This window comes from Anomaloglossus baeobatrachus, chromosome 9 (assembly GCF_048569485.1).
Source record: "Anomaloglossus baeobatrachus isolate aAnoBae1 chromosome 9, aAnoBae1.hap1, whole genome shotgun sequence".
Lineage (NCBI taxonomy): Eukaryota > Metazoa > Chordata > Amphibia > Anura > Aromobatidae > Anomaloglossus > Anomaloglossus baeobatrachus.
In genome coordinates, this window is record NC_134361.1 from 12,887,597 (window position 1) to 12,915,242 (window position 27,646).

A 27,646-nucleotide genomic window follows, 5' to 3' on the forward strand; every position below is an offset into this window, starting at 1 on the left:
CTGCACAGCATACTGTATCTGGCTGCAATGCACATCTGGCCTCTGCACAGCATACTGTATCTTGCTGCAATGCACATCTGGCCTCTGCACAGCATACTGTATCTTGCTGTAATGCACATCTGGGCTCTGCACAGCATACTGTATCTGGCTGCAATGCACATCTGGGCTCTGCACAGCATACTGTATCTGGCTGCAATGCACATCTGGCCTCTGCACAGCATACTGTATATTGCTGCAATGCACATCTGGCCTCTGCACAGCATACTGTATCTTGCTGCAATGCACATCTGGGCTCTGCACAGCATACTGTATCTTGCTGCAATGCACATCTGGCCTCTGCACAGCATACTGTATCTGGCTGCAATGCACATCTGGGCTCTGCACAGCATACTGTATCTGGCTGCAATGCACATCTGGCCTCTGCACAGCATACTGTATATTGCTGCAATGCACATCTGGCCTCTGCACAGCATACTGTATCTTGCTGCAATGCACATCTGGGCTCTGCACAGCATACTGTATCCTGCTGCAATGCACATCTGGCCTCTGCACAGCATACTGTATATTGCTGCAATGCACATCTGGCCTCTGCACAGCATACTGTATCTTGCTGCAATGCACATCTGGCCTCTGCACAGCATACTGTATCTTGCTGTAATGCACATCTGGCCTCTGCACAGCATACTGTATCTTGCTGCACGCTGTGCAATATGGTAGGTGACGCGTCTGCACAAGCATCTGTGATATGTGGTCGTAGGTTCTGCAATGTTGGTGGAGGGGTCGCATACAGCTGCTGTTTGATGTAACCTCACAGAAAGAAGTCCACTGGGGTCAGGTCAGGTGAGCGGAGGCCACTCCACACAGCTCCATACCCAATGACTTGTAGGAAGGTCTCCATGAGGTGTCGCTTCACGTCCGCAGCCTTGTGAGCGTTACATGTTCTAATCATAGCATTTCTGTGCAAGGTGTCGATTCGTATTGAATTGATGAAGTCCAAAACTTTGTAATTCACTTTTTTTCTTAATCTCGTTCCGTTTTCGAGATAAAAATGATAACTCCGTTGTTTTCCACCAGGTGGCGCTATAGGTGGTTTCATTGCGTAGCGCATGGCTACTTTACTATACCTAGACACCACTTCTATGCCTATAGCTGCAGCTGTTCTCAAGTTAATGGCGAAGGACAGGACATGGGTGGACACACTGTATATAGGTGCGGTGTATACAGGAGATGGGTGGACACACTGTATATAGGTGCGGTGTATACAGGAGATGGGTGGACGCACTGTATATAGGTGCGGTGTATACAGGATATGGGTGGACACACAGTATATAGGTGCGATGTATACAGGATATGGGTGGACACACAGTATATATGTGTGGTGTATACAGAATATGGGTGGACACACTGTATATAGGTGCTGTATATACAGGATATGGGTGGACCCACTGTATATAGGTGCGGTGTATACAGGATATGGGTGGACACACTGTATATAGGTGCTGTGTATACAAGATATGGGTGGACACACTGTATATATGTGTGGTGTATACAGAATATGGGTGGACACACTGTATATAGGTGCTGTATATACAGGATATGGGTGGACACACTGTATATAGGTGCGGTGTATACAGGATATGGGTGGACACACTGTATATAGGTGCGGTGTATACAGGATATGGGTGGACACACTGTATATAGGTGCGGTGTATACAGGAGATGGGTGGACACACTGTATATAGGTGCGGTGTATACAGGAGATGGGTGGACGCACTGTATATAGGTGCGGTGTATACAGGATATGGGTGGACACACAGTATATAGGTGCGATGTATACAGGATATGGGTGGACACACAGTATATATGTGTGGTGTATACAGAATATGGGTGGACACACTGTATATAGGTGCTGTATATACAGGATATGGGTGGACCCACTGTATATAGGTGCGGTGTATACAGGATATGGGTGGACACACTGTATATAGGTGCTGTGTATACAAGATATGGGTGGACACACTGTATATATGTGTGGTGTATACAGAATATGGGTGGACACACTGTATATAGGTGCTGTATATACAGGATATGGGTGGACACACTGTATATAGGTGCGGTGTATACAGGATATGGGTGGACACACTGTATATAGGTGCTGTGTATACAGGATATGGGTGGACACACTGTATATAGGTGCGGTGTATACAGGATATGGGTGGACACACTGTATATAGGTGCTGTGTATACAGGATATGGGTGGACACACTGTATATAGGTGCGGTGTATACAGGATATGGGTGGACGCGCTGTATATAGGTGCGGTGCATACAGGATATGGGTGGACACACTGTATATAGGTGCGGTGTATACAGGATATGGGTGGACACACTGTATATAGGTGCGGTGTATACAGGATATGGGTGGACACACTGTATATAGGTGCTGTGTATACAGGATATGGGTGGACACACTGTATATAGGTGCGGTGTATACAGGATATGGGTGGACACACTGTATATAGGTGCTGTGTATACAGGATATGGGTGGACACACTGTATATAGGTGCGGTGTATACAGGATATGGGTGGACACGCTGTATATAGGTGCGGTGTATACAGGATATGGGTGGACCCACTGTATATAGGTGCGGTGTATACAGGATATGGGTGGACACACTGTATATAGGTGTGGTGTATACAGGATATGGGTGGACCCACTGTATATAGGTGCGGTGTATACAGGATATGGGTGGACACACTGTATATAGGTGCGGTGTATACAGAATATGGGTGGACACGCTGTATATAGGTGCGGTGTATACAGGATATGGGTGGACCCACTGTATATAGGTGCGGTGTATACAGGATATGGGTGGACACACTGTATATAGGTTCTGTGTATACAGGATATGGGTGGACACACTGTATATAGGTGTGGTGTATACAGGATATGGGTGGACCCACTGTATATAGGTGCGGTGTATACAGGATATGGGTGGACCCACTGTATATAGGTGCGGTGTATACAGGATATGGGTGGACACACTGTATATAGGTGCGGTGTATACAGGATATGGGTGGACACACTGTATATAGGTGCGGTGTATACAGGATATGGGTGGACACACTGTATATAGGTGCGGTGTATACAGGATATGGGTGGACACACTGTATATAGGTGCGTTGTATACAGGATATGGGTGAACACGCTGTATATAGGTGCGGTGTATACAGGATATGGGTGGACACACTGTATATAGGTGCGGTGTATACAGGATATAGGTGAACACGCTGTATATAGGTGCGGTGTATACAGGAGATGGGTGGACACGCTGTATATAGGTGCGGTGTATACAGGATATGGGTGGACACACTGTATATAGGTGCGGTGTATACAGGATATGGGTGGACACACTGTATATAGGTGCGGTGTATACAGGATATGGGTGGACTCACGGTATATAAGTGCGGTGTATACAGGATATGGGTGGACACACTGTATATAGGTGCGGTGTATACAGGATATGGGTGGACACACTGTATATAGGTGCGGTGTATACAGGATATGGGTGGACACACTGTATGTACGTACTTTGTAATGTTTGCAGTGTTAATTGTAATTAGAAGATTATAAAAGTAAGGATCTGGAAGAAAATCCGTATACTGTCTTTACCTTATGGGACACGGCTATATCATACATGTGAGTGGATACTTCTTGGAAAAGCATGGAGGAAGAACGACTTTCTTGAATGATTTCTATCCCCATTATTTTAATATAATATAAATATATTTTTGACTTTTCGTCTATATCTGAATAGTTCCCAGCAGGGGCTCCGGTGGAGGAACAATGTACAGACCCGGAGCCGGTGCGACAAGGAGCCGATGCAACCCGGAGCCGAGCCGGTGCGACCAGGGGCTGATGCGACCCGGAGCCGAGCCGGAGCAGGCGTCTTACAGGTGTAAGGAGATGGCAGCAGCGAATTTTCGACGTTTTGGCCCATTTTATCTCTCCATTTATTTAAAATATTCTCTGAAAGTCGTGCAGAAAACAGCTATGTTCAGCGGTTATAAAGGTTAATTCAGCGACTCTATGTAAGACGATGCATAATAGATCATTTCTACACATTAACTCAGCTCCTACTTTCAGCCTCATCTTTAAAACTGTCACATTCAACAAAGATGCTGAACTCTACAGAAATATTTATTTAAAAAGTTTGCAAAGTGCTAAAAAAAAATAAAATGCAAAGAGCAAAAGGCAAAAAATGGCTGCGTCCCAAAGAGGAGAATGAGGATGATGGCGAAGAGGATAATGACCCTGCAGATGCTGCTGCTGGTGATGATGAGGGTGATGGTAATGATGGCGTTGATGCGGATAATGATGGGGATGATCTCGATGATTATGTTCATAGTGATGATGACGGTGATGAAAAAAGAGAAGACGTTTAGTTTTGAAAGAAAAAACAAAAACATCATCATTTTGTGACACCGTAAAGATAGAAGATAAGATACATGTGTCTATATCTGATCACCCAGCGGCTGTCAAAGGTTTACTAATGTAACAAACGTATCATGAGCAGTAGTAATACTTCACAATATTTAGAGATATGTATGTACACACTGGTTATTACAGCAGAATAGTGAGCGCAGCTCTGGAGTATAATACAGGAGGTAACTCAGGATCAGTAATGTAATGTATGTACACAGTGATTGCACCAGCAGAATAGTGAGTGCAGCTCTGGAGTATAATACAGGAGGTAACTCAGGATCAGTAATGTAATGTATGTAAATAATAACTGCACCAGCAGAATAGTGAGTGCAGCTCTGGGGTATAATACAGGAGGTAACTCAGGATCAGTAATGTAATGTATGTACACAGTGACTGCACCAGCAGAATAGTGAGTGCAGCTCTGGAGTATAATACAGGAGGTAACTCAGGATCAGTAATGTAATGTATGTACACAGTGACTGCACCAGCAGAATAGTGAGTACAGCTCTGGAGTATAATACAGAATCAGTTGAGTAATGTATGTACACAGTGACTGCACCAGCAGAATAGTGAGTGCAGCTCTGGAGTATAATACAGGAGGTAACTCAGGATCAGTAATGTAATGTATGTACACAGTGAATGCCCCAGCAGAATAGTGAGTACAGCTCTGGCGTATAATACAGGAGGTAACTCCGGATCAGTAATGTAATGTATGTGCACAGTGACTGCACCAGCAGAATAGTGAGTGCAGCTCTGGAGTATAAGGCTATGTGCCCACGGGAGTTTGTACCTGCGGATATATCCGCAGGTACGTTCACAGATTTCCCGCAGCTATTTATACCTGCGGTAGTACAGCGAAATAGCTGCGGTAAACCTGCGAACATTCATACGTATTACCTGCGGAAGTCCCGGCCCTATCTCCATAGTGGAGAGCCGAGATTTCCGCAGGTAATTCCGCAGAAATAATTGACAATGCAATTACGTGCGGCTGTGGGACATCCACAGCATGGACACAGCACTCCCCATGTCCAATAGGATAACATGGGGAGTGTCTGTACTTGCTGAAACCTGTGGATTTATCTGGAAAATCCAGAAAATCTGCGGATTTTACGCAAATAAATCCGCAGTTTTAATCTCCCGTGAGCACATAGCCTAATACAGGAGGTATAGTGACTTCTCCAGCAGAATAGTGAGTGCAGCTCTGCAGTATAATACAGGAGGTACCTCAGGATCAGTAATGTAATGTATGTACACAGTGACTGCACCAGCAGAATAGTGAGTGCAGCTCTGGAGTATAATACAGGAGGTAACTCAGGATCAGTAATGTAATGTATGTACACAGTGACTGCACCAGCAGAATAGTGAGTGCAGCTCTGGAGTAAATTACAGGAGGTAACTCAGGATCATTAATGTAATTTATGTACACAGTGACTGCACCAGCATAATAGTGAGTGCAGCTCTGGAGTATAATACAGGAGGTAACTCAGGATCAGTAATGTAATGTATGTACACAGTGACTGCACCAGCAGAATAGTGAGTGCAGCTCTGGAGTATAATACAGGAGGTAACTCAGGATCAGTAATGTAATGTATGTACACAGTGACTGCACCAGCAGAATAGTGAGTGCAGCTCTGGAGTAAATTACAGGAGGTAACTCAGGATCATTAATGTAATTTATGTACACAGTGACTGCACCAGCATAATAGTGAGTGCAGCTCTGGAGTATAATACAGGAGGTAACTCAGGATCAGTAATGTAATGTATGTACACAGTGACTGCACCAGCAGAATAGGGAGTGCAGCTCTGGAGTATAATACAGGAGGTAACTCAGGATCAGTAATGTAATGTATGTACACAGTGACTGCACCAGCAGAATAGTGAGTGCAGCTCTGGAGTATAATACAGGAGGTAACCCAGGATCAGTAATGTAATGTATGTACACAGTGACTTCTCCAGCAGAATAGTGAGTGCAGCTCTGCAGTATAATACAGGAGGTAACTCAGGATCAGTAATGTAATGTATGTACACAGTGACTGCACCAGCAGAATAGTGAGTGCAGCTCTGGAGTATAATACAGGAGGTAACTCAGGATCAGTAATGTAATGTATGTACACAGTGACTGCACCAGCAGAATAGTGAGTGCAGCTCTGGAGTAAATTACAGGAGGTAACTCAGGATCATTAATGTAATTTATGTACACAGTGACTGCACCAGCATAATAGTGAGTGCAGCTCTGGAGTATAATACAGGAGGTAACTCAGGATCAGTAATGTAATGTATGTACACAGTGACTGCACCAGCAGAATAGGGAGTGCAGCTCTGGAGTATAATACAGGAGGTAACTCAGGATCAGTAATGTAATGTATGTACACAGTGACTGCACCAGCAGAATAGTGAGTGCAGCTCTGGAGTAAATTACAGGAGGTAACTCAGGATCATTAATGTAATTTATGTACACAGTGACTGCACCAGCATAATAGTGAGTGCAGCTCTGGAGTATAATACAGGAGGTAACTCAGGATCAGTAATGTAATGTATGTACACAGTGACTGCACCAGCAGAATAGGGAGTGCAGCTCTGGAGTATAATACAGGAGGTAACTCAGGATCAGTAATGTAATGTATGTACACAGTGACTGCACCAGCAGAATAGTGAGTGCAGCTCTGGAGTATAATACAGGAGGTAACTCAGGATCAGTAATGTAATGTATGTACACAGTGACTTCTCCAGCAGAATAGTGAGTGCAGCTCTGCAGTATAATACAGGAGGTAACTCAGGATCAGTAATGTAATGTATGTACACAGTGACTGCACCAGCAGAATAGTGAGTGCAGCTCTGGAGTATAATACAGGAGGTAACTCAGGATCAGTAATGTAATGTATGTACACAGTGACTGCACCAGCAGAATAGTGAGTGCAGCTCTGGAGTAAATTACAGGAGGTAACTCAGGATCATTAATGTAATTTATGTACACAGTGACTGCACCAGCATAATAGTGAGTGCAGCTCTGGAGTATAATACAGGAGGTAACTCAGGATCAGTAATGTAATGTATGTACACAGTGACTGCACCAGCAGAATAGGGAGTGCAGCTCTGGAGTATAATACAGGAGGTAACTCAGGATCAGTAATGTAATGTATGTACACAGTGACTGCACCAGCAGAATAGTGAGTGCAGCTCTGGAGTATAATACAGGAGGTAACTCAGGATCAGTAATGTAATGTATGTACACAGTGACTTCTCCAGCAGAATAGTGAGTGCAGCTCTGCAGTATAATACAGGAGGTAACTCAGGATCAGTAATGTAATGTATGTACACAGTGACTGCACCAGCAGAATAGTGAGTGCAGCTCTGGAGTATAATACAGGAGGTAACTCAGGATCAGTAATGTAATGTATGTACACAGTGACTGCACCAGCAGAATAGTGAGTGCAGCTCTGGAGTAAATTACAGGAGGTAACTCAGGATCATTAATGTAATTTATGTACACAGTGACTGCACCAGCATAATAGTGAGTGCAGCTCTGGAGTATAATACAGGAGGTAACTCAGGATCAGTAATGTAATGTATGTACACAGTGACTGCACCAGCAGAATAGGGAGTGCAGCTCTGGAGTATAATACAGGAGGTAACTCAGGATCAGTAATGTAATGTATGTACACAGTGACTGCACCAGCAGAATAGTGAGTGCAGCTCTGGAGTAAATTACAGGAGGTAACTCAGGATCATTAATGTAATTTATGTACACAGTGACTGCACCAGCATAATAGTGAGTGCAGCTCTGGAGTATAATACAGGAGGTAACTCAGGATCAGTAATGTAATGTATGTACACAGTGACTGCACCAGCAGAATAGGGAGTGCAGCTCTGGAGTATAATACAGGAGGTAACTCAGGATCAGTAATGTATGTACACAGTGACTGCACCAGCAGAATAGTGAGTGCAGCTCTGGAGTATAATACAGGAGGTAACTCAGGATCAGTGTTGTATGTAAAGAAGAGATGATGCGAGGTGATTACCTGGATCAGTTAGCTTGGTCGTTATTACTGATGCCTGTGAATTGATTCCGATCGCCTCTAATTTACAGAGATTCCCCTTTTCTGTCGCCTTATTCCCTATATAAGTTGCTATTTTGCTCTTTGTGTTATATATTTCCCTCTTCGTTACATACTGTATTGTCTTATAGAAGTATTCTCCTGCTCCTTGTCCCGCACGGTCCGTTCTCTCCACACGATATTGTCTGCCTTTGTTTGGTCTTCGTCCCCCCCAGACAGTGAAGTTTGGAGATTGCTGCTTCTTCTCGCCGGATCCTGACTCAGCAGACAGATGTTGGTTCTTTTGGCATAAAAACAGCCGACACATTCCGTCGATTGAGATCCAGAACCTAAGTGTAATCAATTTTCTTTTTAAGTAGTGACTGGAACACAAGCATTTGGCCGCGCGGCGCTCGTATTAATAGCTGACACTGTAATTGAAAAATACTAGTTCGCGATGGAGGAGCACGCGCTCGGCTTTGCAGGCGGTGAGGATACGGCGAGCGCCGGTGGTGGCGGGAGACGGCGGCTGCGTTATAGATTTCCTGGCTGCCAGAATGGAATCATTTGCAAAGTAATAAAGAAAAACATATTCGCTAAATGCTTTATGAAAATATGAAAGTAATTGTTTGTTGGCGTTTCAGGAGCCTCCAGAGAAGTGCTGCAGTAATTATTCAGTGGAAGCAAATAACCAAAAACACTGAGCAGATTGTTTAATAATAGAAATAAAATCAGCGGCTGCAAATTAAACCGTAACGAGGCATTTCCTATAGAACGGCTCCTCGCGTTATTACTTTCCACGCAGGAGTAAAGGCTGGGAAGACGTCGGCAATGTATCTGCGTCCGGCGGAGATGAGCGAATCTATTCACAGACGAATGTTTGGCGGATCGCTAGAAATTGACGAGGAAATTGATTTGCTTCAAAGTTATTGGATCCAAATTGAATGTTTTCTTCATGTTTGGTAGAATATTTACAGAAACCAAAAAATGGTGCACGTAAAAGAAAAATAGAATCTGAAAATAATTAACCGTCCCATCACATAGCAGCCCGCTGTAACGCCCAACCCCGGTCCTGGCGTGGCACCGTCACATGTCTCCGCTCCCATGCCTTGCCAGGAGCGCCGTTCTCCTCACCAGTCCGGCGGTGCCAGGCGTCCCGTTCCTGCCCTGGGACCTGCCGCAGCCTCTTTCTGCTTCCAGGCCACAGCAGGCCTTCTGTGAGTGCCTGTATGGTGCGTGCATGGCCACACCTCTTTCTTAAAGGGACAGCGGAAATGACCTCTGAGGTCAGCAATCTCCCTGTAAGTACTTAAGGCATTCTCTCCTTAGGGGAGATGCCTGAGCAATGTTGCCTATCTGTAGTGTGTTGCTAGTTCTCAGGTCCCATACCTCTTGCTGTCTAGTCCCTCGTCCTTGTGTCCTAGTATCAGTTACCTGTTCCTGCTGATCTGTGTCTCTTCCAGAGCCTGCTTCTACTACTACTACCTACGTGCTGCCACGTCTAAGTCACCATCTCCATGCTGCCACATCTTAGTCACCATCTCCGTGCTACCCCGTGTGAGTCACCATCTCCGTGCTGCCACGTGTGAGTCACCAGCTCCGTGCTGCCACGTGTGAGTCACCAGCTCCGTGCTGCCACGTGTGAGTCACCATCTCCGTGGTACCACATCTTAGTTATCATCTCCATGCTACCACGTCTGAATCACCATCTCCGTGCTGCCATGTCTGAGTCATCATCTCCATGCTACCACGTCTGAGTCACCTTCTCCATGCTGCTACATCTGAGTCACCATCTCCGTGCTACCACGTCTGAGTTACCATCTTTGTGTTACCACGTCTGAGTCACCTTCTCCATGCTGCTACATCTGAGTCACCATCGATGTGCTGCCACGTCTGAGTCACCATCTCAATGGTACCACGTATTAGTCACCATCTCCGTGTTGCCATGTCTGAGTCACTATCTCCGTGGTACCACGTATTAGTCACCATCTACGTGCTGCCACATCTGAGTCACCATCTGCAAATCTGTACCAGAATTTAAAAACTCTATAACCCATCTGAGCCGATCCCACTGATTTTAGCTGCCATGCATTTAGGCCCCCTTGAGCTGCGCCTGACAGTCCCTGTATGGGGTTAGCTTGCAGTTAGCTCCTCCAGGGGAGACTGGTGTATGGCCCAGTGGGTCCACTCTTGGACGCTCACCGCCCCTCGGTGACTGTAACTCCCGTCGTCTTTCTTCCACTCTGTCTGTCTCTGCTTTTCTTCTTCCTCCTTTCTTTCTTGTCCAACTTCACTTTGCACCAAAACTTCTGGCACTGAGTCGGCATCTAACATCATGGCGTGCGTCACCGGAGGCAAGTCTGCACCGGAAGCTTTGACGGAGAGTGAAGATGGACAAAAAGATTAAAACCAATGAAGTGGGGAGGAAATAAGATGGTGAATGGCGCGAAGGCTGATGTTGGACTGTGGAGATAGAGATAAACGTCAAGATGACTATTATTTGTTTAACCCCTTTCTTCCTTTTTTTTACCCCTTACAATGCTGCAGAGTGTTGGCAGCTGGAGGCCATGTTGGTAAAGTCACAAATTAAATTGTCAAACAATTTGGATAAAGGAAAACTCAACTTTAATCTAATATTCAATTCACTTTGTACAAATTCACTCATCTCTATTAGAGGAAGGATCCGAGAAGTCAAAATTCTAAATATGAAGTGAATCCAGAATCTTCTCCAAAAGGAAAATATGTCCTTTTGTAAAAATAATTGTCAGGGATGTTGCCCCGAATCAGTGCAATGGATTCTGGGAATGATAGTCTGTAAGATTAGATTGTCAGCCTCTGTGCACAGGAATGATGGGAGTGATCCATTGTGAGTGAGATAAAGGAGTCCACTACATATATTCAGGAACTCTGAATGACACTCCTTATAGAAAGACTTATTATGGCAGCTGTAATAATGCGCTTCCAGAAACAGTAACAAAACATAACAATGCCTCTGTGATGACTGTCACTAGGTGGCACTAGACACACTTATATACAGTAAATGGAGAGGTAGTCAGGCCAAGATCATATACCAGGATGGCATGACAGTACAAGGGGCAGACAGACACGAGGTCAAGATACAAGCCAAAGGTCAGGGTTCCAGGAGAGTACATACAAGATACAGGGAGCAGACTGGGACGTGATCAGGAGGATGTCCGAGTACAGAAGCCGGGAAGTCACAACAGAAACAGGGGAGGACAGGCAGAGACGGGTCAATAACAGTCTGGAGTTGAGAGACCAAGATCTGAACACTGAACACAACGGGAACCAACATCACAACTGTAACCAGGAAGTACGACTGGCAGCGTCTTGAGCTAACGCACACCCTAATGAAGCAGAGCAATCACCGGGAACGAGAGGCATCTGCGAGAGCACCTCCCAGGACCAGCGTGAAACCCAGTGCTGTGAAACAACCAGCAGAGCATTCATCCTGCACCATAAGCAACATATACTGGCTCTGCAGGAGAGCATGGCGGAGCAATAGAGAATGTTCTGCACATTGGAATCATGATAGTCTCAGGATAGTCCGCGTGCGCTGCTATAGAGGAGTTTCCGCATCCTTTGATATTGGGTCGTCCTGATCGGTGTGGGTCTGATCGATGTCTTGAGAATGCTATAATTCCCTGCACATTAAGTGCAAGGAGCGCATTTATGCAATGATACTCTGTGAAGAAGACGCACAACTGTAGCCTTTATAGTCTGAGGAAGATGACGGTCAGAAAATGATGACATTTGCCATCACTAAGTAAAGAAATAAGACTCCTCTTCTGGGGGATTTTGTGGAATTTCACCCTGATGGGGTGCACCTGCTCAGCAAAAGCGCCACCACCACTAGCTGCAACCATATGGGCAGCAGTATTACCAAATGCAGGCCACTATTGTCCTATTTTGCTTTTGGAAAGCATAATAGTGGGGAGTAGATAGGAAAATGGAGGGGTTATGGAATTTATAACACATGGTTTGTCTCAATCACAGCAGGGTGATGTTACCTCTGACAGCGACATTGTCAGTTAAAGTCTGTGATCTGAGCAGAATCGGCTGCCTGATCATAATGCAATGAGACGGATCATTTTTGGACTATTTTTAAATAAAACGTGGAAAATCTGTCAGTGAACTGTGGTATTAAATGGGTTGTTGGCTACTATCCAGTTACCATGTATCTCTAGGGTGACGTCACTTTGACTTTACCAAGTCTGTGTTATACTGAACAGCTTGAAATGGGTTCAATTAATATTTTCAGAGCAATTGTTGGCTTCAAAGTCTCATGATTCACAGTAAATCAGATTCTTAGGGAAAAGTTATCAAACCTGGAACATTTGAATTTGCCAAAATGTGATTATCTCTAGTAAATTGGAATATTACGAAAAGCAAAGCAACTTTCCTGATTTAAATCTCATTTCTTTCATGGTTTTCTCTTTTTTAATTTTGAAATTCCACTGAAAAAAAAGTATCTATTACTTTCTGGGGGAGCAATTTGTAAAATACCCCCCCCCCTCCCATATACCAGGCTAACCTGTAACAAAAAAAAATATATAAAAGATTATATTTAAAAATAATACAGATATATATACAGTACAGACCAAAAGTTTGGACACACATTCTCACCTCTAGAACAACTGTTAAGAGGAGACTTTGTGCAGCAGCCTTCATGGTAAAATAGCTGCTAGGAAACCCCTGCTAAGGACAGGCAACAAGCAGAAGAGACTTGTTTGGGCTAAAGAACACAAGGAATGGACATTAGACCAGTGGAGATCTGTGCTTTGATCTGATGAGTCCAAATTTGAGATCTTTGGATCCAACCACCGTGTCTCTGTAGAAAGGTGAACGGATGGACTCTACATGGCTGGTTCCCACCGTGAAGCATGGAGGAGGAGGGGTGATGGTTTGGGGGGCTTTGCTGGTGACACTGTTGGGGATTTATTCAAAATTAAAGGCATACAGAACCAGCATGGCTACCACAGCATCTTGCAGCGGCGTGCTATTCCATCCGGTTTGCATTTAGTTAGACCATCATTTATTTTTCAACAGGACAATGACCCCAAACACCTCCAGGCTGTGTAAGGGCTATGTGACTAAGAAGGAGAGTGATGGGGGCTACGCCAGATGACCTGGCCTCCATAGTCACCAGACCTGAACCCAATCAAGATGGTTTGGGATGACCTGGACCGCAGAGTGAAGGCAAAAGGGCCAACAAGTGCTAAGCATCTCTGGGAACTCCTTCAAGACTGTGGGAAACTATTTCTATTTAACTATTTATATAAGACATATTTTCAGTTGTTTCACACTTTTTTAAGCATTTCATCCCACATGTGTTAATTCATAGTTTTGATGCCTTCAATGTGAATCTACAATTTTTAGAGTCATGAAAATAAAGAAAACTCTTTGAATGAGAAGGTGTGTCCAAACTTTTGGTCTGTACTGTATATATCAGCATAGAAATATTTTATTGTCATTTGTTGCTGGTTCTGACACATTGTTTCCAATATAAAGTCAGAAATGTGCCCAGAGATTTTCTATTGCAAGTGAAAGGTGAATTTCACGCAGTTTTCATGCAGATTTTATTGCAGATTTTGACACGTTAGCTGGGCTCAGGAGTAGAAATCAGGGGTCCTGTAGTAAATGTCCAAATTAGACCCTCGTGAGCCACATGCTCAACGTAAACAGCTCCATAGGTTCCTGCGTTCGTGATGCCCCTTAGTGCCGTGGTTGCTGATTATCCTAGAATTGAGCAGGTGAAACGGTTGTGATCAGTGTAAGGTCCGGTTGCCACAAGACTGGTGCCATCTATGTAAATCCACCATCAGTCTACATATATGGGGCAGTCTCAGTGCATAAACCAACTCCATCCTCAACCCCCCCCCCATGTCTGGCACACATATATGGTTATTGGGCTTCTGGCAGATGTGTTAGAGGACTTTAAGCTCCCGCATCACGCAGCTCAACAGCACCATCACAGCAATGTATCCTACCACTACTAGCTTTATAACACTGACTAGGTGTAACGCCCACACCGGCGTCCCCGCATTTTCAATCCCTCCTCCCTCGGCGGGGATGTCGGCCCTCTCACCCATCTGTCCCTCCTGCGGTGACCGCTCTGTTCCCATCCCATGCTGCGGTCTCCAGGAGGCTGTGTACTCATCACAGGCTTAATGATTCTGTGCTATGGGTGCACCCATGGCCACGCCCCTTTTCTTTAAGGACCAGAATCCTCCTAACCCGGAAGTGCTTCTCAGGTCAGCTGAGAGGCTACAGGCACTTAAGGCACCTCTGCTCTATGGGAGGTGCCTGGGCAATGCGATAGTTTAGCTGCAAGTTCTCAAGTCCCTGGTGCTGCTGTTGGTGCTACTGATATTGTGTTATTGCTGTTGGTGACTTGTACTTCTGTTCCAGTGTACTCGTATCTGCTACTGCTGCGACCAACCACACCAGCTGATTACTTACATACAAGTTACCACAAGTATCCATGCTGGTTGCTGCTGCCACATCCATCTATCCATCCATCCTGGATGGATCCACTACCCTGCCTGCCGGTGCTGCTGTTTCTACCAGAGACTGTACTGTGTCTGTGGTGCCAGCTGCCGGGGTTCCGCAGATTCCATGGGGCTGTCCTCTGTCGGCCAATTACCAGCACCTCCGGTGGCAGTAGTGAGGACTCGGCGGCCAGTCCAGTTCGCTCCCTCAAGCAAGTGAATGGTACCTTTGGTCAACTGGACGCACTAATGCAGTGCTCGCCTCGCTAGAATGACACTGGGCCTTAAAGGGGAACTCTATTTTTAAGCATTGGCTTCCTCATGCTGCTCGTACAGCATCCTACTGCCGGGATATCCAGGAATCTGAAGAATATCCAGGAATCTGAAGGATATTTGGCTGCAAGGGCTCCGCTCCCCTGAAGCGCCCCCATAGAAAATGCAGCATGACATGATACCAATGAATATCAATGTTCTGACCGGATTATACATAGATGTGACAGATTCCTGGAGACTTCACAACCACCTTCTAGGTAATAGGCAATGATAGATAAATCCTATAGATTTGATCTGATTCTGATGGATCTGATTGATCTACATAAATTGACCCCAAATATTTCTTGGGAAAGGAAAAAAAATCCCATAAATTGATGGGAGAAAATCTGCAGAAAGGAAGTTGCAACATTGTATAAACTGTAGAATAACATTGTCCATAGAGCAGGATCCTGTATACGGCAATAAATACGAGCTTTACATGAGTGTATACAGAGCGCGGCCCCCTAACCTCATTACAGGGGGCGGCTGACGCTCCCTCCGCAGCCCCAGAATATGCGGAATCCCCTCCACAGCGCGGATATTGCAGCCGCCACTGAATACAATTGATATTTAATCCAATGGAGACAAAAGCCGCACATTTCAATTACAGATATATATTTTTCATAAATGTAATATCTGCGAATCCTTGACACAGCAGCATAGTGTCTCCTAAGTCATTAACCATTAAAATTTAATATCCTAAAAACTGAATTCACCTGTACGGGAGCCTGAATCATATTACACTGAGGTAGAAAGCAGATAATACAGGCAAATTCTGAAACTTTAATGCCCAGGCTGCATTCTCCTAAAATACCTGAGTAATGTCCCTGAGAAATAGAATTTCTCCTTAATTTTCACCTCCAGGAATTACACCTGAAACCGGCAGATAAAGCACCAAGAAGCCGAAACTAATCAGAACAAAAGCTCCCGAAACTCCCCCGGACCAAAAACCAGCAAAGGACAGGATAGATAGATATGATGGAATGGATGAATGGATGGATGGATGGATGGATGGATGGATGGATGGATAGATAGATAGATAGATAGAGGGATAGATAGATAGATAGCTAGAGGGATAGATAGATAGATGGATAGAGGGATAGATAGAGGGATAGATAGATAGGTACAGTCATATGAAAAAGTTTGGGCACCCCTATTAATGTTACCTTTTTTCTTTATAACAATTTGGGTTTTTGCTATTTCGGTTTCATATATCTAATAACTGATGGACTGAGTAATATTTCTAGATTGAAATGAGGTTTATTGTACTAACAGAAAATGTGCAATCCGCATTTTAACAAAATTTGACCGATGCAAAAGTATGGGCACCCTTATCAATGTCTTGATTTGAACACTCCTAACTATTTTTTACTGACTTACTAAACCTCTAAATTGGTTTTGTAACCTCATTGAGCTTTGAACTTCATAGGCAGGTGTATCCAATCATGAGAAAAGGTATTTAAGGTGGCCACTTGCAAGTTGTTCTCCTATTTGAATCTCCTATGAAGAGTGGCATCATGGGCTCCTCAAAACAACTCTCAAATGATCTGAAAACAAAGATTATTCAACATAGTTGTTCAGGGGAAGGTACAAAAAGGTGTCTCAGAGATTTAAACTGTCAGTTTCCACTGTGAGGAACATAGTAAGGAAATGGAAGAACACAGGTACAGTTCTTGTTAAGCCCAGAAGTGGCAGGCCAAGAAAAATATCAGAAACGCAGAGAAGAAGAATGGTGAGAACAGTCAAGGACAATCCACAGACCACCTCCAAAGACCTGCAGCATCATCTTGCTGCAGATGGTGTCAATGTGCATCGGTGAACAATACAGCGCACATTGCACAAGGAGAAGCTGTATGGGAGAGTGATGCGAAAGAAGCCGTTTCTGCAAGCACGCCACAAACAGAGTCACCTGAGGTATGCAAAAGCACATTTGGACAAGCCAGTTACATTTTGGAAGAAGGTCCTGTGGACTGATGAAACGAAGATTGAGTTGTTTGGTCATACAAAAAGGCGTTATGCATGGAGGCAAAAACACAGCATACCAAGAAAAGCACTTGCTACCCACAGTCAAATTTGGTGGAGGTTCCATCATGCTTTGGGGCTGTGTGGCCAATGCTGGCACCCGGAATCTTGTTAAAGTTGAGGGTCGCATGGATTCAACTCAGTATCAGCAGATTCTTGACAATAATGTGCAAGAATCAGTGACGAAGTTGAAGTTACGCAGGGGATGGATATTTCAGCAAGACAATGATCCAAAGCACCGCTCCAAATCTACTCAGGCATTCATGCAGAGGAACAATTACAATGTTCTGGAATGGCCATCCCAGTCCCCAGACCTGAATATCATTGAAAATCTGTGGGATGATTTGAAGCGGTTGTCCATGCTCGGCGACCATCAAACTTAACTGAACTGGAATTGTTTTGTAACCAGGAATGGTCAAATCTACCTTCATCCAGAATCCAGCAACTCATTAAAAGCTACAGGAAGCCACTAGAGGCTGGGATTTCTGCAAAAGGAGGATCTACAAAATATTAATGTCACTTTTATGTTGAGGTGCCCATACTTTTGCACCGGTCAAATTTTGTTTAAATGCGGATTGCACATTTTCTGTTAGTACAATAAACCTCATTTGAATCGAGAAATATTACTCAGTCCATCAGTTATTAGATATATGAAACTGAAATAGCAAAAACCCAAATTGTTATAAAGAAAAAAGGTTACATTAATAGGTGTGCACAAACTTTTTCATATGACTGCATATAGAGGGATAGAGAAATAGATAGATAGATAGAGGGATAGATAGATAGATGACAGATAGATAAATAGAAAGCTAGATAGATGGATAGATAGATATAGAAAGATAGATAACAGACAAATAGATAACACATAGATAGAGGAATAGATAATGGATAGATACATGATCAATAATAGATAAGACTTTTTTTGAACCTTTCAGAAACTTCCATAAATTTAAATAATTTTGACTTAAAACTACATCACATTTTCACACAAATCTTAACAGTCGTTAAAGATCCAAATCAAACAAATAAGTCAAAAATATTAGACTCTTATTGAGTTTAAAAATCAAACATTGTTTATTTTTTATGGAGGACAATGATTCAGGGCGGCACGGTGGCTCAGTGGTTAGCACTGCAGTCTTGCAGCGCTGGGGTCCTGGGTTCAAATCCCACCAAGGACACTATCTGCAAGGAGTTTGTATGTTCTCCCCGTGTTTGCGTGGGTTTCCTCCGGGTACTCCGGTTTCCTCCCACACTCCAAAGACATACAGATAGGGACTCTAGATTGTGAGCCCCAATGGGGACAGTGTTGCCAATGTATGTAAAGTGCTATGGAATTAATAGCGCTATATAAATGAATAAAATTATTAATTATTATTATTATTCAGTGTGAGTCCCATTCCTGTGAGCGCGGTATATAGTATATAGTATATATGTGACCTCTGCTCTCAGTTTGTGCTGTGACTTCTTTGAGCTGCAATAACGTTTACTCTCGGAATGCTCCTTTACATCGGGTGGAGGAGGTTTAGCCCGTTCCTTCTTGCAGCTTTCCTTCTGTTATGTTGGTGGTTTTCCCCCATGAACTGCTCGATTCAGGCCCTTAGTCTTCAGCGATATTTCTATGGGATTATTAAGGTCAGGACTGTGACTCGGACAATCTAGGACTTTAACTTGAGTCTTCTGTAACCATTTTTGGTGGAATGATTTGTGTCTTTGGTCTTTCCTTTGCTGCATGACCCACGTTTTCTTGAGATTCAGCTCAAGGATCGACCTTCTGACATTTTCCTTTAGAGTGTTCTGGTATAACTCATATTTCATTCTTCCGTCAATGATGGCGGCCATCTGGGCCCTGATACAGTGTAACAAGTCCAGACCATGATCATACGGCCACCGTGCGTCACAGATGGGATGAGGTTTTTATGCTGAAATGCAGCATTTTTCCTTCCCTATGACATTGTTGCTCAGTGTCCTCCTGAGGATGGACTCATGAACATTAACATTAGCTAATGACTTTATTACTTTAGTGACTTGGAGGTTCTTTTGTGACCTCATGGACTATTCTACGCCTTGGACATGGCGTGATCTTTGATGGTTGACCATTTTTATTGAGGCTGGAAATGTTCTTGGACATAATGTGTCTGACTGTGGATTGTTTTCATCCAAACTCTTTTAGTTTTGTGAATTTTTAGTTTGATGGCCATCAATAACTCTTAGGCGGGCTTTGCACACTACGACATCGCAGCTGCGATGTCGGTGGGGTCAAATTGAAAATGACGTACTTCCGGCATCGCTGTCGATATCGTAGTGTGTAAATCCTTTTTGATACGATTAACAAGCGCAAAAGCGTCATTATCGTATCATCGGTGTAGGGTCCGACATTTCCATTATTTGGCAGCAGCGATGTTACGATGTTGTTCCTCCCTCCTGCGGTAGCACACATCGCTGTGTATGAAGCCGCAGGAGCGAGGAACATCTCCTACCTGCGTCCTGCGGCTCACGCCGGCTATGTGGAAGGAAGGAGGTGGGCGGGATGTTTACGTCCCGCTCATCTCCGCCCCTCCGCTTCTATTGGCCGCCTGCCGTGTGACGTCACTATGACGCCGGACGACCCGCCCTCTTAATAAGGAGGCGGGTCGCCGGCTAGAGCGACGTCGCAGGACAGGTGAGTGCATGTGAAGCTAGCGTAGCGATAATGTTCACTACGGCAGCTATCACAAGATATCGCAGCTGCGACGGGGGCGGGGACTATCGCGCTAGATATCGCAGCATCGGCTTGTGATATCGTAGTGTTTAAAGTGCCCCTTACTCTGAAATCTCCTCTGTTTGTACCTTGATATATTTCCACAAACAAGTTGGGAAGATCAGTTTGATCGATCCCTGGTCATTAAAAAAAAAAAACAACCCACACACCTGATTGTCTTCTCATTGATAGAAAACAAGTTCACCCGAAAATGATCCGCTAATTCTAAAAGTTGGCACATTTTTGTCACTTATTGGATCATGATCATCAATGAGAAAGTCTAATATTTTGGCTCATCTGTTTGAATTTGATCTTTATCTTCTCTTAGGACGTGTGAACAATTGATGTAGTTTTAGGTCAAATGTGCTCAAAAATATACAAAGTTCTGAAGGTTTCCAAACTCTCAAGCATCACTGTAGTTATAAACGTGAGGTACGTAGCCCACAAATTGGCTATTTTCTTTCCATCCACCAGCCACAATAAAGCCTACCTTCACAAGCCTACAAATGTGGCATCCAGCAATAATTATAAACAGCGTTTGACCGATGGGAGGATTGTGCTGCGCCACTTTTTGTTTTTTTATGTTATGCAGTCACAGTAGGTTGCACCTATTCATATTTGCTTTATTGTGTTAGGAGATGTTTGTCATTTTGCTTTCTTTGTAGACAGATGAAGTCAGGCAGGTAACGATCGTCTGCCATTCACCAAACCCAAATACCAAATAGAGAAGTGTTATCTCTCACTGGACAGGACACGTCTCCTCCAGAGTCCAGTGGTGGCAGCTTTACACCGCTTCATCGGATGCTCAGCATTGTGCTTGGTGATGTAGATCTCGGCATTGAGCTTGGGGATGTACGGCTCGGCATTATGTTTGTTGATGCACAGCTGCTGTATATGTGTCTCCCCAGCGATGTCGCTCCAGCTTCAGGGACGCCACAGGACCTTCTTCTGAACATGGCAAGCCAGATTTTGTATTTGTCGTGACGCCACTCACGGCTTGCGGTCAGGGATATGGATGACCGCCACTGCAGATTTTATGAGTGTCTGGGGCTGATGGGGTCTGCAGCCAGATGGTGTGGCCTCCCGTGAGTGAGGCTGGCCCCAGGGGCTCGGGTGTGTAGAACAACATGTCCCAGAATAACTCAGGCTCAGTCCAAAAGTCTTTCAACTGCTTTTTACTCACTTCAGTTGTTGTGATGAGCTGACCCGGGTGATGCTGAGATAAACCAGATTGAACCAGGGCTCATTTGGACCAGTCTGAGGGTAGCCAGTTAGCTCGCCTTCCTAGCACTCTTGTGTTCAGATAACCAATGACTTGAAGTACTGTGGGGTCTATCCAGGGAGTCGCAACTGCCTTTTCTCCCCTTTTTGGACTGTTTGCCGACAGCATGGACCAGGTGAGACGGCTTCAAGCTCTGTCCCCTTATGGGTCCCTGCGTTGCTGCAGAGGCTTGGACTCTGTAAGGTTGGTGAGGTACCTGTAGTTCCCCTCACCGGCAGGTTTAGCAGTTAGTTAAAACTGAAGTCTGCTCTAGGGACCTGTTCCCCGTGCGTGCCTAGTCACCGACAACCTCGTACTGACTGACTGACTGACCACGTGACCGTTCTCCCCCACCAACTGTCACTGCACCACGCAGGGTCTGACTAGTGCGAGTGCGCGTGTCTGCCTAGCAACCGCCGCTCTCCACAACCAGACTGGCTCTCCACTCTCTTTCCTGACAGCCTCTGCATCTTAGCTCCCAGCCCCTCCACTACATCCCTTGAAAAGAATTGAAGGCCAGACCCCTCTAGGGACTGGCCAAGGGTCCCATCTAAAGGTGTAGGAGACCTGGTTGCTATGTGTCTGTGCGTACACACCTCATTCTGGCCTTTAGGATTACCTGGAAGTACTGTCCCAGCATGGGTGCAATACTCAGTGGTGCCTGACCAGGTCAGGGGTGCCACATATACAGGACACGTCTCCTCCAGAGTCCAGTGGTGGGGGAATTACACTACTCCATCTGACGCTCGGCATTGTGCATGGTGATGTACAACTCAACATCGTGCTTGGTGATGTACGGCTGAGCATTATGCTTGGTGATGTATGGCCTGGCATTGTGCTTGGTGATGTATGGCTCGGCATTGTGCTTGGTGATGTACGGCTCAGCATTGTGCTTGGTGATGTACGGCTCAGCATTGTGATTGGTGATGTATGGCTCGGCATTGTGCTTGGTGATGTATGGCTCAGCATTGTGCTTGGTGATGTATGGCTCGGCATTGTGCTTGGTGATGTATGGCTCAGCATTGTGCTTGGTGATGTATGGCTCAGCATTGTGCTTGGTGATGTACGGCTCGGCATTGTGCTTGGTGATGTATGGCTCAGCATTGTGCTTGGTGATGTGTGGCTCAGCATTGTGCTTGGTGATGTACGGCTCAGCATTGTGTTTTGTGATATATGGCTCTGCATTGTGCTTGGTGATGTATGGCTGAGCATTGTGCTTGGTGATGTATGGCTTGGCATTGTGCTTGGTGATGTACGGCTCGGCATTGTGCTTGGTGATGTACGGCTCGGCATTGTGCTTGGTGATGTACGGCTCGGCATTGTGCTTGGTGATGTACGGCTCGGCATTGTGATTGGTGATGTATGGCTCGGCATTGTGATTGGTGATGTACGGCTAAGCATTGTGCTTGGTGATGTACGACTCGGCATTGTGCTTGGTGATGTACGGCTCGGCATTGTGCTTGGTGATGTACAGCTTGGCATTGTGCTTGGTGATGTATGGCTCGGCATTGTGCTTGGTGATGTACGGCTCGGCATTGTGCTTGGTGATGTATGGCTCAGCATTGTGCTTGGTGATGTATGGCTCAGCATTGTGCTTGGTGATGTACGGCTCGGCATTGTGATTGGTGATGTACGGCTCGGCATTGTGATTAGTGATGTACGGCTCGGCATTGTGATGGGTGATATATGGCTCGGCATTGTGCTTGGTGATGTACGGCTCAGCATCGTGCTTGGTGATATATGGCTCGGCATTTTGCTTGGTGATGTACGGCTCGGCATTGTGCTTGGTGATGTATGGCTCGGCATTGTGCTTGGTGATGTATGGCTCAGCATTGTGCTTGGTGATGTACGGCTTGGTATTGTGATTGGTGATATACGGCTCGGCATTGTGCTTGGTGATGTATGGCTCGGCATTGTGCTTGGTGATGTATGGCTCGGCATTGTCCTTGGTGATGTACGGCTCTGCATTGTGCTTGGTGATGTACGGCTCAGCATTGTGCTTGGTGATGTACGGCTCGGCATTGTGGTTGGTGATGTACGGCTCGGCATTGTACTTGGTGATGTACGGCTCGGCATTGTGCTTGGTGATGTACGGCTCGGCATTGTGCTTGGTGATGAACGGCTCGGCATTGTGCTTGGTGATGTATGGCTCGGCATTGTGCTTGGTGATGTACGGCTCGGCATTGTACTTGGTGATGTACGGCTCGGCATTGTGCTTGGTGATGTACGGCTCGGCATTGTGCTTGGTGGTGTATGGCTCAGCATTGTGCTTGGTGATGTACGGCTCAGCATTGTGTTTTGTGATGTATGGCTCTACATTGTGCTTGGTGATGTATGGCTGAGCATTGTGCTTGGTGATGTATGGCTTGGCATTGTGCTTGGTGATGTACGGCTCGGCATTGTGCTTGGTGATGTACGGCTCGGCATTGTGCTTGGTGATGTACGGCTCGGCATTGTGATTGGTGATGTATGGCTCGGCATTGTGATTGGTGATGTACGGCTCAGCATTGTGCTTGGTGATGTACGACTCGGCATTGTGCTTGGTGATATACGGCTCGGCATTGTGCTTGGTGATGTACAGCTTGGCATTGTGCTTGGTGATGTATGGCTCGGCATTGTGCTTGGTGATGTACGGCTCGGCATTGTGCTTGGTGATGTATGGCTCGGCATTGTGATTGGTGATGTACGGCTCAGCATTGTGCTTGGTGATGTACGACTCGGCATTGTGCTTGGTGATATACGGCTCGGCATTGTGCTTGGTGATGTACAGCTTGGCATTGTGCTTGGTGATGTATGGCTCGGCATTGTGCTTGGTGATGTACGGCTCGGCATTGTACTTGGTGATGTACGGCTCGGCATTGTGCTTGGTGATGTACGGCTCGGCATTGTGCTTGGTGATGTACGGCTCGGCATTGTGCTTGGTGATGTATGGCTCGGCATTGTGCTTGGTGATGTACGGCTCGGCATTGTACTTGGTGATGTACGGCTCGGCATTGTGCTTGGTGATGTACGGCTCGGCATTGTGCTTGGTGGTGTATGGCTCAGCATTGTGCTTGGTGATGTACGGCTCAGCATTGTGTTTTGTGATGTATGGCTCAGCATTGTGCTTGGTGGTGTACGGCTCGGCATTGTGCTTGGTGATGTATGGCTCAGCATTGTGCTTGGTGATGTATGGCTTGGCATTGTGCTTGGTGATGTACGGCTCGGCATTGTGCTTGGTGATGTACGGCTCGGCATTGTGCTTGGTGATGTACGGCTCGGCATTGTGATTGGTGATGTATGGCTCGGCATTGTGATTGGTGATGTACGGCTCAGCATTGTGCTTGGTGATGTACGACTCGGCATTGTGCTTGGTGATATACGGCTCGGCATTGTGCTTGGTGATGTACAGCTTGGCATTGTGCTTGGTGATGTATGGCTCGGCATTGTGCTTGGTGATGTACGGCTCGGCATTGTGCTTGGTGATGTATGGCTCAGCATTGTGCTTGGTGATGTACGGCTCGGCATTGTGATTGGTGATGTACGGCTCGGCATTGTGATTAGTGATGTACGGCTCGGCATTGTGATGGGTGATATATGGCTCGGCATTGTGATGGGTGATATATGGCTCGGCATTGTGCTTGATGATGTACGGCTCAGCATCGTGCTTGGTGATATATGGCTCGGCATTTTGCTTGGTGATGTACGGCTCAGCATTGTGATTGGTGATGTATGGCTCGGCATTGTGCTTGGTGATGTACGGCTCGGCATTGTGCTTGGTGATGTACGGCTCGGCATTGTGCTTGGTGATGTACGGCTCGGCATTGTGCTTGGTGATGTATGGCTTCGCATTGTGCTTGGTGATGTACGGCTCGGCATTGTGCTTGGTGATGTACAGCTCGGCATTGTGCTTGGTGATGTACGGCTCGGCATTGTGATTGGAATTGTATGGCTCGGCATTGTGCTTGGTGATATGGTGATATATGGCTGGGCATTGTGCTTGGTGATGTATGGCTCAGCATTGTGCTTGGTGATGCATGGCTCGGCATTGTGCTTGGTAATGTATGGCTCAGCATTGTGCTTGGTGATGTATGGCTCAGCATTGTGCTTGGTGATGTACGGCTCAGCATTGTGCTTGGTGATGTATGGCTCGTCATTGTGCTTGGTGATGTACGGCTCGGCATTGTGCTTGGTGATGTATGGCTCGGCATTGTGCTTGGTGATGTACGGCTCGGCATTGTGCTTGGTGATATACGGCTCGGCATTGTGCATGGTGATGTACGGCTCGGAATTGTGATTGGTGATGTATGGCTCCACATTGTGCTTAGTGATGTACGCCTACAGCTGTTCGATCTGAAAAATGCAATTTTTGCAAGAAAATCTGTGTGATTGATTCTGAAATAAAGCTTAAATTCCTACAATTTTCGTTACTACTTTTCGGCATGGGTTTATTTATTTTGTGTTGCTGTTAATAATAACTGACCCCATTTTGTATTTTGACTTTTGCATTTAGGAAGAATTGCCGCGCTTTGGCCGTGCCTCCGCGCAGGATTGTGCAGGAAACATCCGTCTTCGGTGTAATATTCGGATCTTTACTCTCTTCCGTTGACTTTATTTAAATGCAATTGAACAGATTCATAAGGAAGGAATCTGAAATCCTAAGCCCTGGGCGCCTTTACATTTCATTGAGTTTGGTTTCCTTCTAATTTACAAGAATTGAGAAGTTTGGAGTTTTGACAGTTTCTTAGCCCTGAGTACTTTATCAAGTTTGTCATTGTTCATCTGTTCATTGGCAAATGATAAAGCGTCGCTGTCGTAGCACCTGCCTATAACATGTGTCACCAGATGTTCCCATCTCCTGCATGAATGGGTAACCCATTTATCCTTTTGAGGGAGATAATGCTCCAATTGCTGCTGGATCATTTCAATGGAGTGTAACAAGCACTTTCCTAAACTGTGCTGCGGTTAAAAGCAGAGAGCGAGCCGAATATTGATTTCTTTCCTTATTGATTGGAAATATAGATTAATCCAGCCCAGCAATTTCATTAAACTGAAATTATTTTACCTGTGCATGTATTTTTCATTATCTGGATGTTTACTTGGCATTTAAATAATTAATTTCAGTAAATATTTCACAAAGGTTTAGTGCTTCAGAAATTATGACGGAGTGAAGTGGAGGTCCTATAATAAAGCATCTGCATGTGGAGAGGATGCAAATATCTGTGATTTATTAGGATTACACTCCAGGAAAAAGTTTACAATGACTCCTTTTTTATTTTTTGGGGTTTTTTTTTGTTATTTCTTCCATTATCCATTTTGTCTTTTAGTGTCTCCTGTTTAAGGGTTTTCTGCCTTGGTTGCAGCAGTACCATCTATCATAACAGAGGGTAAAGGATGTAGTACTATCTGTGCTTATACCATTTACAGGGACAGAGGGAGACGTCAGTGCTACCTTTAACTACATAATTTCCAGGGAAGACAGGGGATAGTTCTATCTGTACCCACATCATATACAAGGGAAGGCAGGGAGAAATACAATCACTTTTGTTTTACATCTTTTACAGAGTGAGACACGGAGACAGTACTATTTCTACAATATAACTTTTAGGGGGAGACAGGGCCACAATACTATCTATATCAATATCACTTACACAGAGAGGCAGGGAGGCAGTACTATCTGTACAAAGTCCACTTACAGGAGACAGGGAAGCAGTAGTATCTGTATCTGCATAATCTATATTAGAGACTGGAGGCAGTACTATGTGTACCAACATCAATTACAGGGAAAGACAGGGAGGCAGTACTATATGTATCTATATAATCTATAATTATAGACAGGGAGGCAGTACTATCTATATCAACATAACTTACAGGGGAAGACAGAGGCAGTACTTTCTGTAGCTACATTATTTACAGGGAGAGATAGGGAGGCAGTTATATCTGTATCTACCTCATCTATAGTTATAGATAGGGAGGCAGTACTATCTAACAAAATCACTTACATGGAGAAACAGAAAGGCAGTACCATCTGTATCAAAATCAGCAACAGGGTGAGACAGAGAGGCAGTATCTAATATCTGTAACTACATAATTTACAGGAAGACACAGGGAGGCAGTGCTATTTTTATCAATATCACTTTTATAAGAAGCCAAGGAGGAAGTACTATCTGCATCAACATCAGTGACGGGGGAGACAGAGAGGAAGTAAAAGCTGTATAAACATCACTGACAGGGGGAGACAGAGAGGCTGTACTATCTTCATTTACAGTACAGACCAAAAGTTTGGACACAGCTTCTCATTCAAAGA